This window comes from Manis pentadactyla, chromosome 5 (assembly GCF_030020395.1).
Source record: "Manis pentadactyla isolate mManPen7 chromosome 5, mManPen7.hap1, whole genome shotgun sequence".
In the NCBI taxonomy this organism is placed as follows: domain Eukaryota; kingdom Metazoa; phylum Chordata; class Mammalia; order Pholidota; family Manidae; genus Manis; species Manis pentadactyla.
The window spans coordinates 105,423,677-105,440,300 of record NC_080023.1 but is presented as its reverse complement, the minus strand read 5'-3'; the positions used below and the strand labels follow the sequence as shown (position 1 = coordinate 105,440,300).

At 36.7% G+C, this 16,624-nt stretch overlaps 1 pseudogene; it reads right to left on the bottom strand.

The window, feature by feature from the left end:
- The window catches only part of LOC118908931 (bifunctional heparan sulfate N-deacetylase/N-sulfotransferase 3-like), a 151,047-nt pseudogene extending 148,081 nt beyond the window's left edge, over positions 1 to 2,966 (bottom strand).
- Positions 2,967 to 16,624: the final 13,658 nt, after the last annotated feature.

Here is a 16,624-nt window from a genome sequence, read left to right as displayed (position 1 = left end):
CAGATTGACAACTATAATCTCATTATTGTCATTTAGAGTGACAATATGTTAAGGGTAGACATGTGAGGAACTGGTACATTTTCAGGGTTTGAAAATTTTAATATTGCGAAAGGCAAATGGGTGTGGGGGAAACCTCAAAATTGAGCAGATTATACTTCAAATCATTTCTAGTAATGGAGTTAGGACTTTAAATCTCTGGTGAATCATTTTCTGTTTGTCAAGGAGTAATTATAGTTCAGAATTTTTCAAAATAATACTCAAATTAACTAGTGGAGTATATTTTAATTTACATTCCACACTGGGCAATCTACAATTAGTAGGATTTTCATAGAAACATGATGTGATGGTCTTAGATTTATTCACAACACAAAAAAATCTATGAACATTATAATATCAGTTTTGGGGGTTACAAATGAGAAAAAATGCTATAATAATAAATAAAGACATAGTACATTTCAAATCCTTTTTGCGTGGTAATTTCTGCTGCCTTGAGGATTTGTGCTACAAATATTTGTTAAGTACCTTCATGAGCTAGGAACTGCAATACCATGATGGACAGAATACAGTTCTTGCCACCAAGGCACGTCCTGCCCAGCAAGGGAGGATGCTGGATAAGTAAACAACTGCCTGTGTGGACTTCCTCTGTGTTTTGTGTGCCTATTAGTATAATTCATGGAAATAATATACGATACTTTCTCCCTTCCAACACAAGCCCTGTTGTCTTATTAATCACTATATACCATCCCTGCTGATCACAAACACATTTTCTCACATACTATACAAAAACAGACCCATAGATCATTGGAACAGAATAGAGGGCCCAGAAATAAATCCAACCTTATAGTCAATTTGGACAAATCAGGCTAGAATATACAATGATTTTAAAGACATTCTCTTCAATAAGTGGTGTTGGAAAAACTGGATAGCTACATGCAAGAGAATGAAATTGGACCACTTTCTTACACCACACACAAAAATAAACTGAAAATGGATCAAAGAACTAAATGTAAGACCTGAAGCCATAAAACTCCTAAAACACAGTCAATAAACACTTGGATATCAGACTTAGCAATTTTTTTCTGGATACGTCTCCCCTGGTAAGGGAAACAGAAACAAAAATAAGTGTGATTTTTTTCAAATAAGTAACAAAGGGAAATATGTTATTTGGGGAACAACCAGAGACTGTGACAAACTAAAAAGCTTTTGAACAGTGAAGGAAACCATCAATAAAATGAAAAGGCAATCTATTGAATGGGAGAAGATATTTGCAAATGATATATCCAATAAGAGTTTAATATCCAAAATACATAAAGAACTCATACATCTCAACATCCTCCCCCAAAACCCCAAATAATCCAATTAAAAATGGGGAGAAGACGTGAATAGTCATTTTCCAAAGAACACATTCAGATGGACAACAAACACATGCAAAGATAATTACCATCACTAGTCATAAGGGAGATGCAAATCAAAACCACTGAGATATCACCTCATACCTGTCAGAATGGCTATTATCAAAACAAGAAATAAGAAATATTGGTGATGATGTGGAGAAAAGTGAACCCTTGTACACTTTTGGTGGGAATGTAAATTGTTGCAGCCACTATGGAAAACAGTATGAAGATTCCTCACAAAATTAAAACTAGAACCATCATCCAGTTCAGCAATTTCACTTCCGGATGTTTATCTGAAGAAAATGAAAACACTATTACTCAGTCCTTGAAAAGAATGAAATCTTGGCCTTTGCAACAACATGGATGGGCAAGAGGGTATTATGCTAAATGAAATAAGTCAAACAGAGAAAGACAGTTATCATTTGATTTCACTTATTTGTGGAATCTGAAAAACAAAACAAATAAGCAAAGAAACAAACAAAAAATTGGAACAGACCATAAATACAGAGAACAAACCAGTGGTCACCAGAAGGGAGGGGACTGGGGGCTAAGTGAAATAGGTGAAGGGGATTAAGGGGTATAAACTCCCAGTTATAAAATAAGTCACAGGTAAAAAGTTCAGCACAAGGAATATAGTCAATAATACTGTAATCACTTTGCATTGCGGCAGATGCTAACTATACTTACTATGGTGAACTTTTTATAATGTATATAACTGTTTAATTACTATGTACATACACCTGACACTAATGTAATATTATATGTCAAATATACTTCAATTAAAAAAAAATTTTACTGCAAATTTCCCTGCCCTGAAACTATTCAGTGTAATACAGTTTATCTTCCTTCAGTCAAGAGAATGTTCCATCCTTATAACATGTACATTTGCAATGTGTTTAATGTATTTCTTCCCATTTCCATTGCATTCCTGGCTTGTCTTCATTACCTAGTCCCACATTATGGTCTCCTACATAGTGTTTTCTGTCAGCTTGATTTCACTCCAACTCTTCCTGACACCTAAATCTTATCCTTATTTCAAGGTGTACCTAAAATCCTATTTCCAAAAGAACATTTCCCTAGCCACTCCCAGTGACACTTCTCTGGACTGTGTGTTTTCGCACTTGGCCATGAAGTATCTCATTTTGTTGGAAAAGAGTTTTATGTGCATACTTTGCCCTCCTCAGGCAGCAGGAAGCTCCTGGACAGGAACTGTCTTAAAAGCTCTGATCAAAATGTCCTATAGCTGAGTTTTGTGAGTGTGTTGTGCAGTTACTCCTGAAATAGACCCATCCAAGCACTAAGCATAGAACTGAACATCCAATACATACTCAAATTGACATACTGAAAGGCTGCAATACCAAGTTGTTCTAATGTCAGTGTACACGAGTTCAGTGTAATACTCAAAGGAGTTACTTACTAAGGCAAATTTTTTGTTGAGAATCATCTGCTCCACCAAAGATGACTCATTATGGAAAAGGTGGGGCTGCATGTGGCTCCACATGTGAGGAAACCACCAGAACTCATCCACAGACCCCAAAAGATGGTCATCCCCTTCATCTTCCTCCTTAGTTCCTTCAGGGGGAAGAAAGAGGTATTCAGTTAATTCCAGTTACACTGACTATCTATCAATTATCTATTTATCTTCTACCTCATTATATATTCCTATATATATATATAATGTATATATATATAATGTATATAAAGTATATATATTCCTATATACTTGGAAGACACTATAAGACTATCTTAGATATACATAAGGCTTTGAACATGAAAAGTAGCAAAGGGAAATATTTTACTTGGGGAACAGCCAGAGACTGTGACAAAACTAGATCTTAAACATGAGACACAGGCATAAAATCTTTGCAACATGGAAATGCACAACTATTCCCAATGTCATAAGAACTCTTAACTTTTAGCAGCTTTGTATAATAATTTGTAATTTGGAGAGAATGGGGGGTAAGTAGGAAATGTGGGAAAACAGTCCAGACTTCTCCTTGGTGGTACTCATGTTCCTTATCCTTGTCCCTTCTCTCAAGCTCTCCAGCAAAAAACTCCGGTTTTCTTGAAGGTCAGCCCTGTTGCTTTTCCAATGATTTTTTCATATTTGTGCTTGTTTTATTTTCTTCATTTTCCCTGACATGCAGTTTAGTTGAGGTGGGGGAAATTCTAAATTTTTCTTGGCTTGATGGGGGTAGAAGTCTCTCTGTTTCCTCATTAAAGCATGAAATGAGAGCAGTGTAAGAGGCCTCACTACTGTTATGTCATATCACAAGATGATATTAATTACCACAAACTTATGCAGCCACACTTAAATTTCGGCCCCAATACTGAATCCAGCAAGATCCTACAGCAGTAGGTTCTTCAAACCTTGCATGGAGAAAAGATCCTCTCATATTTCCAACAGCAGCTCTAAAGTGACTGTTTCCCACAGGGCCAACAGGATAAAGAGGGAGGATGGGCCCTGGCCCCGGCCCAGCGCCTGTTACCACTGTCCTTACATTCGGTTTCCCAGGAGAAGGAAGGCAGAGTCCACTGGCAGGAAAAAACATCAGATTGTGTGATTTAGTGGACAGTGAAGGTGATTTACCAAAGATAAAGATATAGTATGAGGCTGCATGGTTATTCTAATTTACACAGGAAGAACAGCATGAGTGATGTAGGGTGAGTACACCACCGTAATTCTTCAAGGAGGACAGTCTTCAGTTTCACGTATAGATGCTTAAGTACTCTGCTGAGCTGAACTCTTATCTCCCTCTATAAATGCCACCTTTAGTCTGCTTTATTTCACCTATCTTTTCCTTTCCATCATACATTCATGTTATCGTACTATAGTGGACAAGTATAGTCTTTGGAGTCAGAAATTTTTTATTTATTTGTAGGTTCTAACACATCTGAGGTGTGATTGTGGGCAAGTCACATAGCACCTTTAATGTCTGTACTTATGCAGGTAAAAAGATGGATAGAAATACCTATTTTATTTCTTTTTGGGAAGAAGTGTCTATATAGTCCTGGCACATATTGGTGATCTAAAATACCCTTTTCCTTTCCTTCTATGTTTCCTTCTCCTGTTCTCCTGTGTCTCTTGATTTCCTTGAGCTTGTTGTTCACTAGACTATGGCATGGGGCTCATGGTGAGGTCTCACCTGTGTGTTAGATGGCAGAGGCGACATTGTGTTCAAAGGTGACCTCAGCCATTATACTAAAAGACTGGTCTGATTAATACACCACTGAGCATTCTTAGAGCTTCTGAGTGATTTTCTTACAGTTCAGGGAAGCCTTCTAGAAAGGAATGCAAAGGAAGAGGAATATGGAGTCAGGGATTTCAAATCTCTGGTGACCCCAATCACGGTAGGATCTGGGGTTCTGCTACCTTTTAGGTAATAAATAAGGTGGCCCTGGTAAGGAAGCATTTGGTATGTGTAACTGGTGGTGCTTGAATACATGTTTTTTTGGACATAACATGATCTTATTTGGTTTAAACATCTGTACTTATATACAAGATACTCTCCTCTTGTTCAACATTTTAAAAAACATTTATTTATTTTTTATTGATATACAATCTTTTGTTAGTTTCAAGTATACAACACAGTGGTTCAACAGTTACCCATATTATCAAATCCCCTCCCCAACTCGTGCAGTTACTATCTTTCAACATAGGAAGATGTTACAGGAACATTGACTGTGTTCTCCAGGCTGTCTTGTTCAACCTTTTGTATGTTCTCAGGACTTCATAATTAGTTACTTACGCAGTTTTACTTTCCCACAACGAAAAGAGGGAGAAATCTTGGGGTTTCCCACTGATGAGTTCATTCCTGACTTCCACTTCCCCTGGGCAAAGTGAGTGCGGGTAAAAGTGAGATGAGATTTCCTAATTTATGAAAAGTCACCCCTCCCTCTTACTGCTTTTAAGCATCTCTATTTCCTCTCCCCTATAACTCTTGTATTTCCCTTTACCTTTTTTCTCATCTCTCTTTTACTCACTTTTCTAGTTGGCCTTTACCCAGAGTTTATTTATCAGGGCAGTACAACAGATCTCAGGGTTCTTTGGAAAGATGGCTCAGGCATTTGTTGTCCTTTCCTGACTGTAATGGTGAAACCTACTATTTAAATACACATTTGAACGATGCAGGAGTTAGACAAATGATGTCCGCTCTCTGACAGATTTATGTAAATTCACAGTAGGTGTAATTATATGCCTTTTCTTTTTGTAATTCTTTCTTGTCTGGTTTCTTTTAATCCTTCTTTATGGATATTTTACCTCAGAATTAATTATATTGAGAAGAAATGTCTATTGCTTATTACTTTAAACATTATGGTAACAACCAGTCTAAACATAGCTGTTTGTGGTTGAACAGTCCTGGACCCTTGCCATCCATTTTGCCCGACTTTGTCAGAATTGGAGGAAGAAAGAACTACAAGTCAAATTCTCAATTTTAAGTGTCATTTCCTAAATGTCACAAAACTGTGCTGAAATCTTTGAGGTTATTGTAAATTATTATTTATTTTATTATGTATCTATTTAAATAACATGTCTTTTCAGTACTTTATCTGCAGTATTTCCTATATCCTGATATATTAAAAACCATTGCAATTGAGACTTTACTTTTTGTCAAGCATTATGTTAAGTGTTTCATCAGCATTGTCTTGTTTAATTCTCAATACAGCCTTATAAGGAAGGGCCACTGCTATCTCCATTTTACAGATAAGGAATTTGATATTTGGAGAGGTGAACCAATTTGTCCCAAGTCACCGGGAAGGCTGGGACAGAACCTGAATTCTAATCTAGATTTAGTAACTCAAAATTCAAGGTCCATAACTATCATTTAATGATCAAATGTGGAATTTAGAAATAAGGTCAGCATATATTAACCCAATATTATATTGCTCTTCACATTGTATTAATTTTATGACATAATGAGAATTTACAAATTATATTGGTTCTCAGTGCTTTGGGGAAATATACAAACCTAAACAACCTAGAGAAAAGGGGAAGGAACCTTTTGCCATTCAGCTTCCTTAGTAAGGATTGCCAATTAAACAATAAGAATCCAATTTTTTAATCCATAAGAATTGGGCTCTGACTGACCTAAAGTTAAGACTATTTTTTGATACATAACTAGCTATATAAGGTAACATTAACTCTTAGGATTCAATGAAAGGGTACATGAACAGAGCTTAGCCATATACCTTGAATATGGTGTTGCTCACTAAAAGGGACATGTGATTTTCATTTCCTTCATCTCTTTATTTCTCAAGCAATGCACAAACCCTTCAAAAACTAAAATAAATCAAAGATGAAACCTTTTCCTGAAATAAGATCTTACTATTATGTCAGTGCTGTTTTCCTCCTTTCCTTCAAGACTGAATGAAATAGTATTTTTAATAGAAAAATGAATTACTCATTTAGGAAGAAAGGGAATGTAATTCAGTTAAATTTCACAATGTCTAATTTTTGAAAGATACAAATTTTATATCTGTATAAATAAATATACTGCTGAAAAATAATTTTACTGATTTTAGACAACCCTAGCTAAGTTAAGCTTTCATGTTGTATATAGGTAACAAGACCCCTTCAAGCCCTAGCCTCCTCCTGTGTTGTAGTTACCTTGCTTAGAGAGAAGATATTCTTACTGTGAGCTATGGAATTAACCAAGCAAGGAAAAAGGATAAATCCTTCAGAAATAAAAAGGAAGGAGAGCAACTGGTTAGAGTCATTCTTTAACACTCAGCGTTGGGCAAAAAAGGGAGTTGCCAGGAGTGTTTTCATGTATTTCTGTTGTGTTTGGGAAAGAAAGTCTTTAATTCTTAATATTTAGAGTGATTTTCTTTCACAACACAACACGGTCAAATTTTATTCTCTGACCTTGTTCCATATAAATACTAATAGTTAAAGTAAAGGTGGTTTTATTTTTACTCAATCATTTGTCCATTAATTCATTTTTCAATGAGCACTATTCTAGTTGCTGATGTTACAGCAGTAAAGCCTTCATGGAGTATCGTTTTAGTTAAGGAAAAGAGATAACAGATAAACAGTTTTAAAACAAAGTGCATTTAACTCCTATATATGATAAAACCCTCAGTAATCTAGGAATAAAAGAGAGCTTCCTCAAGCTAATATAAAGTGTATACCAAATGGTATATGAAAGGATTCCCTTTGCGAACAGGTACCAATCTACTGAAAGATTTCCCTCAATGTCAGGTACAAGACATGAGTGTCACCATGACCACTTTAATAATGTCCTGGAGATTCAAGGTAGTGCAATAGGCAAGGAAAAGAAACAAAATTCTTAAGACTTAGCAAGGAAGAAGTAAAAATTTTACTATTCAAAAATTACATGATTGAACAGGTAGAAAAATCCAAAACAATCTACAAACTATTGAATTAATAACAATACAGCAAGGTTACTGGATACAAAATCAGAGCACCAAACCAACTGTATTTTTACATACTACCAACAAAGAAATGGAAAATGAAATAAAAAACAAGATGCCCTTTACTGTTGCATCAAAACACCCCACCAAAGAATAAATCTAAAAACAACAGTTTTATCAAGTGTGATTAAAGAGGACCTAAATATGTTCAAGGCTTTGAAGACTCAATATTTAGGATGACAATCCTCCCTCAGTTAATTAACAGATTTAATGTAATCTCAATAAAAATTTGAGCAAGTTTCTCTGTAGATATTGGTAAGATGAATCTAATATTTATATGAAATGACAAAGGGCCAAGAATTACCAAGACAATCTTGAAGAACAACAAACTTGGACCTCTTACACTAAGAGATAGTAATATTAATTATAAAATTATAGTAAATAAGATAGTATGACAGAGACAAATCAATCCAGTGAACAGTGGAGTCTGGAAACAGAGCACACACACATATATATGTGTTAGGTTGGAGAAAGGAAAAACAAGGACATGCAAACAGAACAGAGAGATGCCATAGGGGGAGAACAGACCAGACCCCAAAGTCCGTGCCGTATATGGAAAGGGGACAGCTCTCCCTGAATTCCATCCTGATGTGCCAAGACCCGGATGTCAGCCTTCTCCCTCTTGGAAGGAAAAAAGTTTCTAGTTGACTATTATGTCACCTTTAGCCAATCATACCTCTCAACACCCCTTAGGATAGCTTGCCCACTCCTCCCCCTCCTAATCCCTTATAAGCGCCCCACCTCCCTAACTGGGCGTGACTCCTCCGGCTTGTAGTACACAGGCCGAGAACATCACCCGGGGGTATTTAAATAAAGTACCTGGCCCTTTGTTGCCTCTCTTTGCCTGCTTATTCCGGCTAGAATTTATCTTACAATATGGTCATCTAATTTATGACAATGATGACACTGTGGTGCAGTGGGAAAAGGATGGTCATTTCAACACTTGATACTAATTATATTCCTTTATGGAAAAAAGAAGGTATCTTGACCCCCCTTCTTACATATACACAAAAATCAATTCCAAATTGATCTCAGATTTATACATTTTAAGAATATAAGAACATATTTTCATGATCTTGTGGTATGCAAAGATATCTTTTAAAAATCACAGAAGTTTGACCATAAAGGAAAAAAAAAAAGATACCTGGGCTACATTGAAACTAAATATTTTTGTTAATCAAAAAACATCATTAGGGGTATGAAAGGACAACCCCACAGACAAAGGGCATTAAGAATATATAAAGAATTTCTACAAATCAATAAAGTAAAGCAGACAACCCAAAAGAAAAATTAAAAAGTGTTTCACAAAAGAGGATATACAAATGGCCAATCTATATACGAAAGAAGCTCAATTTCACTGCTCATCAGAGAAATGTACATTAAACCCATAATATATCTCTATATGCCCACAAGATAGGCTAATATTAAAGACAAGCAATATCAAATATCAGTGAGAATGCAGAGTAACAGGAACATTCACATACTGTTGGGAATGTAAATTGGTATAACCACTTTGAAAACTGGCTTTTTCTACTAACTATGATCATAAGTGTGCGACATAATTGGCAATTCTATTTCTGGCTAATAACCAACAGAAAAGAATAGTGTATTTTCTGAAAGACAGATACAAAAATGTTCTAAACATTAATATTCTAAAAAGGCAATGACTGGAAGCAACCCAACCACCTGCATTGGAAAGGACTGGAATAAAGATATTTTGGTATATTTAAGTAATAGAATACTATAAAACAATGAAATTGAAATAATTATAACTATACCCAATAATACCTGAGAAACCAAAATAATATTGAACAAAACAAGCTGGCTATAGAAAAGTCCATTCTATATGATTCCTTTTACATACATCTCAAAACCAGGCAAATTAATTATGATATTAGAAGTGAAGATAGTGGTTTTCTTTGAAGAAAGTTAGTGACTTAAGAAATACAAGGTTGGGGGAGAGATTCTGGTAGCATTCTCTCTCTTTATCTGCATGCTGGTCACAATGCTGTGTACGCTTTGTCAAAATTCATCGAGCATTACACTTATTACTAATGTATTTTCATGTATGTGAATTATAGTTTAATAGAAAAGGAAGGCTATTAGATAATAATATGGTGAATAAACTTTCAAACCATTAACATTTTGTAAAGTTAAAAAATAATACGTTAAATGGAATTGAATAATATGAAGAAAATAAAGTAAGGGAGAGACACAGGGAATGTAGGAAGGTGTGAAGAGGAGGGGTCACAATTTTAAACAGAGCAGTTGAAGAGGCCTTAATGAATACAGTTCATCTCCTTTTGCTTACCTGTATGGTAAAATTTCCCTGAAAATCCCAGGTTGAATGTAAAATTTGTGATTTGTGCACTCAAAAGATTCTAAGTATCGAGTAGTGCCTGAAATATATAATTTAAAAAAATGTATCAGGTAGAGAAGGCATTGAGAAGTTTTAGAAGACATCTCCCTTTTACATTCAAATGACAAAACTACTCCTTTATACACGAGAGAATTAAATGGAAAGTAGGTTCTTTACCACTTTACAGCTGGAGAGATGCTTTCAAGATTGTATGAACACATACATATATTTATTCTTTAGCTTGCAATAAATCAGCAAAACATGTCAGTTAGAAAAAGCGAGTTAAATGAGAAGTTTATTCTGCAGGTATCAAAGGAACTAGCATCCACATAAAATATGTCTCTTTTTACCCCTCAGAACATAGATCACCACTTGAGTGATCAAAAGAAGTCCTTCAAAGAAGGACACTCTCTTTAAGTGAACCTATGGAAGAACATATATTGAAAGAAACATTGTTAATTTCTGGTATGTCTTTGGTATTCAAAAGGTAAGAATTTTCAATTTTTAAGTCTTAGATTCCCAAAAGATAGTGATTATTCTTCAAAAGGGTAAATCTCTAATTTGGCCTTCTGTTAAAAACCAGACAAACAAAACCTCTACTTCTGACACAAAGCTATTTTGAATCAGTTTTAATTGTTATACCTATAAAGTATTTACCATGCTGTGATTATTTAATAGACTTCTTTTCCTTCACGTTCTTATTTGAATTCCTATTCTTATACCCCTTCTCCCACTCCCGCGACACAGACTATTGTAGTTGAGGACCAACCTCAACTAGGCAGAAAGTAATACTAAATGGTAGATTTGCAAAGGACCTTAGTTCACACTTCTTTGACACATGAGGAACTGAGGAGAAATGACGTGCTCATTTTCACAGAAACATCAGTGTTAGATCCTAGATGAAGACTATAGATCCAAATTAGGTGCTCTTTTTACTCAAGCACACCAAAATTCATTCTACTCCTTCCCACAGTATGGCTGGACCCACAACAAAATCTTCATTCCTTAAGAGTATAGATGACACCTGCAAGCCCCATCCCATCCTGTTCATGGTCTCCAAATCTTTCTCAGGGGATAAACAGATATACATTTTACTCAGAGACTATCCATGATTGTATGTGTGCCTTATCTGCGGAGCAAGTGACCCTCCCTGTTGTGTAAAAGGAGAGGAAGAGAACTTCTGAATCTCAAATTTCAATTCATCTGACCAACAGTAAGTTTTTGAAAATTAGGCATCTAAGTCTTTCTGTCACTGCTCTGATTACATGAACAACTTCCTTTGACTGTGCAACGGAACCATGTGGCATATGGGTATTGAGGGCTCTCAAAGATGGAAGACAGGCTTGTTTGTGGATTTCCACACCTAACTGTAGAAGCAAAAGGGTTAACTAATGGCATGTCATTGAGGACAGTTAGATTCTGTCCCCACATGGGCTTGGGCAGAGGAAGGAGAATTTGGTCAGTCCAGCAGTGATAAAGAGATGAGTGGGATACAGGTTCCTGGTGTGTGGCAGTGTGAGGAGGGGTGCTACTGACATGGAAGGTGTGAACCCTTCTCTTTCTGTCCTCATGAAAGGCACTGGAAGGTAGGGAACTGGAAGTATTGTTTGACATGTCAGCTCTGGGACTTGCAGTGTAGTCACTACAAGTGACTTGGAAGATGGTCTCAGCTGGAATTCTGAATCTGCCCCTATTCAGCACTGGGCATGTTATTAAGCTTTCCAAGCTTCAGACTGTTTGTAAAGTAAGGGAAATAATTACCTCAAAGCACTGTTGTGAGGAAGAGATAACTCATTTATGCTCTTGGTATAGTAACTGACACAAAGTATGTTCCCAACAATTACTAGGTATTGTATACTCCTTTATTTTTGCTGCTGATACTATTGCTACTACTACTGTTATTGCTATTGTTAGTGATGTCAGACAACTCACAGAATCTCTCTCAGCTTTTCCCTTCATTTGTTAAATTGGAGACAATTATCTAACTCATAGAATTTTTATAAGGATTATAAAAGAGATAATATGTAGGAGTGCTTGATAAACTTTCAAAAAATGGCATAAAATATTAGGTGCTATTTTAATCATCAGCAACATATACAATTATATATACATACATGTATTATTGCTGATAATCATATACATATTTATATCTATATAATTTATTCCTTAAGGTTTTTGCTTTCTCATTTTATCTATCTTCACTCTCCTCCAACACTTCCATCTCCTTTTATTTTTAATTGAAGTATAGTTGATATATAAACTTATATTAGTTGCAAGTATACAACACAGTGGTTCAACAGTTACACACATTATTAAATCCTTACCCAAACTAGTGGTGATATCTGTCAACATAGAAAGATGTTACAGAATCATTGGCTATATTCTTCATGCTGTGCTACCATCCCTGTGACCAACTTATACTATAATTAAGAATTTTTGTGTCCTTTTATCTCCTTCCCTCTCTCTACCTAGCGACCCCAAACCCTCCCTCATGGTAATCACTAGTCAATTCTCAGTGTCTATGAGTCTACCACTCTTTCATTCATTTTGTTTTGTTTTTAGATTCCACATAAGTGAAATCATATATTTGTCTTTCTCCACCTGGCTTATTTCACTTAACATAATACCCTCAAGGTCCATCCATATTGTTGCAAATGGCAGGATTTCTTTTTTTTTAATGACTGATAATATTCCCTTGTGTATAGGATGGATAATCCTATCCTTGGATGGTACCCCTTTAACGGAATGGATATCTTCTTTATCCATTCATCTATTGACAGATATTTTGGTTTATCCATATCTTGGCTAGTGTAAATAAATAATGTGACAAGAAACACAGGGGAGCATATATCTTTTTGATCAGATATTTTGTTTTCTTTGGGTAAATTCCTAGAAGTCAAATTCCTGGTTATGGTATTTCTATTTTTAGTTTTTTGAAGAACCACCATACTGCTTTACACAGTGACTACACCAATTTACATTTCCACCAACAGTGTAGGAGGGTTCCCTTTTCTCCACATCCTTGCCAACACTTTTTATTTCTTGTTATTTCTAGTGGTCATTCTAACTGGTGTGAGGTGGTGCCTCACTGAGGTTTTGATTTGCATTTCCCTGATGATTAGCAATCTGGAGCATCTTTTCATGTGTATTTCTTCTTTGGAGAAATGTCTTTTCAGGTTCCCTGCCAATTTTTAATTGGGTTATTTGTTTCTTGGTGTGGAAGCATATGAGTTGTTTATATACTTTGGGTGTTAATCCTTATCAGAGAAATAATTTATAAATATACTTTCCCATTCTGTAAGGTGCCTTTTTGTTCTGCTGATGGTGTCCTTTGCTGTACAGAAGCTTTTTAGTTTGATGTAGTTCCACTTGTTCATTTTTTGTATTCTTTTCCTTGCCCAGGGAGACGTGTCCAGGAGAAAACTGCTAATGCTTATGTTCACAGATCCCTGCCTATGTTTTCTTTTAAGGTTTTTATAGATTCCTGTCTTACATTCAGGTCTTTGATCCATTTTGAGTTTACTTTTGTGTAAGGGGTAAGACAGTAATCCAGTTTCATTTCCTTGCATGTAGCTGTTCAGTTTTTCCACCAGTTACTGAAGAGACTGTCTTTTCCCCATTGTATATTCATGCATCCTTTATCACATATTAATTGAACATATATGAATGGTCATATATGCATAGGTTTGTATCTGGGCACTCTATTCTGTTCTATTGATCTATGGGTCTGTTCTTGTGCCAGTACCATACTGTTTTGGTTATCATAGCTTTGTAGTATAGCTTAAAGCCAGGGAGCCTAATTCCCCCAGCTTTGTTCTTCCTTCTCAGGATTCTTTTGGCTGTTCAGAGTCTTTTGTGGTTCCATATGTATTTTAAAACTATTTGTTCTAGTTCCTGAAGAATGCTGTTGATAAGGGTTGCATTGAATCTGTAGATGGCTTTAGGCAGGATGGCCATTTTGACAATATTAATTCTTCATATTCATGAACATGGGTTCCATTTGGTGTCTTCTTTAATTTCTCTCATGAGTGTCTTGTAGTTTTCAGGGTAAAGGTCTTTCCCCTCGATTAGGTTCATTCTTATATATTTTATTCTTTTTGATGCAGTTGTAAATTTGATGGAATTGTTTGTCTGATTTCCCCTTTTGTTAGTTCATTGTAAATATATAGGAATGCAATAAAATCTGTGTATTAAATTTTGTATCTTGCAACTTTGCAGAAACCAGTTATTAGTTCTAGTTTTTTGGTGGAGTATTTAGGGTTTTCTACATATAACATCATGTCATTTGCAAATAGTGACAGTTTAACTTCTTCCTTACCATTTGGATGCCTTTTATCTTTTCATCTTGTCTAAGTGATGTGCTTAGAACCCCCAGTACTATTTTGAATAAAAGTGGTGAGAGGAGAAGGGAGTAGCCAAGATGGTGGTGTGAGCAGGCCAGTGGAAATCTCCTTCCAAAATCATACATATTTTTGAAAATACAACAAATACTAGTCCTAAAAGAAAGGCCAGAAGATACAGTACAACAGCCAGGCTACATCCACATCTGTGAGAACTCAGCACCTCATGAAGTGGATAAGATACAAGCCACAGCCCGGCGGGACCTGAGCATGCCCCCAACACCAGCTCCCTGGCAGGAGGAGAGTAGTAGGAGCAGGGAGGGAGTGGAAGCCCAGGACTGCTAAATACCCAGCCCTAGTCATCCACACCAAGAGTGCAGACACATATTGCATGGTGTGCAGGACATTAGGGAAATGGAACAGTAAAACCTGTGAACAGGTCCCTGCAGCCGGCACCCTTGGGAAAAAAGAAAAGCGAGCACTTTTTGAAAGTCTTAAAGGGACAGGGGTCTCACAGTTAGATTGAATCATCCTGGCACACTCAGCCCAGCAGCTGGGAATCCAGGGAAAATTCAGATGTTCCAGCCCCCTGGGAGGCAGGGCAGCTCTGAGGCTCCTCACAGCAATAAACAGCTTCCCATCCATTCCACCTCTGGCACAGCCCCGCCATAGCAGGGGAGCAGCCTGAGAGTGGCCACACCCACAGTAATAGCACAGAGCCACCACCACAGCTGCCCAGGTGAGACTCAGAGGCCCCGTTGGAGTGCAGGTGTCCAGCACAAGCTGCAAGTGGTCGATGTTCTCACAGGAGAGGAAGGTGACCAACAAGCAAGTAGGGACTTTGTTCTCCCAGCTGTCACACATGCCAACTGCCCCACAACTACCTCTATTGCCATGAAAAGGCAGAAGAATTTCATATAGTCCAAAATACTCCAGACAACCCCTGAGAAGGAATCTGGGAAGATAGATTTAACCAATATTCCAGAATAAGAATTCAAAATAAAGGTTATACCCATGCTAATAGAGCTGCAGAGAAATATGCAAGAGCTAACAGATAAAGTTGGGAGGGAGAATACAGAAATAAAACAATCTCTGGAAGGACTTAAGAGCAGACTGGATGAGGTGCAAGAGGCCGTTAATGGAATAGACATCAGAGAACAGGAACGCAGAGAAGCTGATGCATACAGAGATGAAAGGATCTCCAGGAATGAAAGAATGTTAGGAGAACTGTGTGACCAATCCAAATGTAACAATATTCGCATTATAGGGGTACTAGAAGAAGAAGAAGAGAGAAAAGGGATAGAAAGTGTCTGAACAAATATTTGCTGAAAACTTCCCCAAACTGTGGGAGGAAACAGTCTCTCGGACCACAGAAGCACACAGAACTCCCAACAGAAGGAACGCAAGGAAGACAACACAAAGACACATAATAATTAAAATGGCAAAGAACAAAGACAAGGACAGAGTATTAAAGGCAGCCAGAGAGAGAAAAAAGGCCACCTACAAAGGAAAACCCATCAGGCGATCATCAGACTTCTCAACAGAAACTTACTGGCCAGAAGAGGATGGCATGATATATTTAATGCAATGAAACAGAAGGGCCATGAGCCAAGGACACTATATCCAGCATGATTATCATTTAAGTATGAAGGAGGGATTAAACAATTCCCAGACAAGCAAAAGTTGAGGGAATTTGCCTTGCACAAACCACCTCTACAGGGTATTTTAGAGGGACTGCTTTAGATGGAAGGTCTCCTAAGGCTAAATAGATGTCACCAGAGAAAATAAAATCACAGCAAAGAAAGCAGACCAACCAAATACTAACTAAAGGTAAAAAATAAAATCAACTACTCACGAAAGCAGTCAAAGGAAACACAGAAGAGCACAATACAATACAAAATGCCTAACATATAAAGAATGGAGGAGGAGGAATAAGGAGGGAGAGAAATAAAGAATCATCAGACTGTGTTTATAATAGCTCAATAAGTGAATTAAGTTAGACAGTAAGATAGTAAAGAAGCTAACTTTGAACCTTTGGTAACCACAAACCTAAAGCCTGCAATGGCAATAAGTACATACTTTCAATAATCACCCTA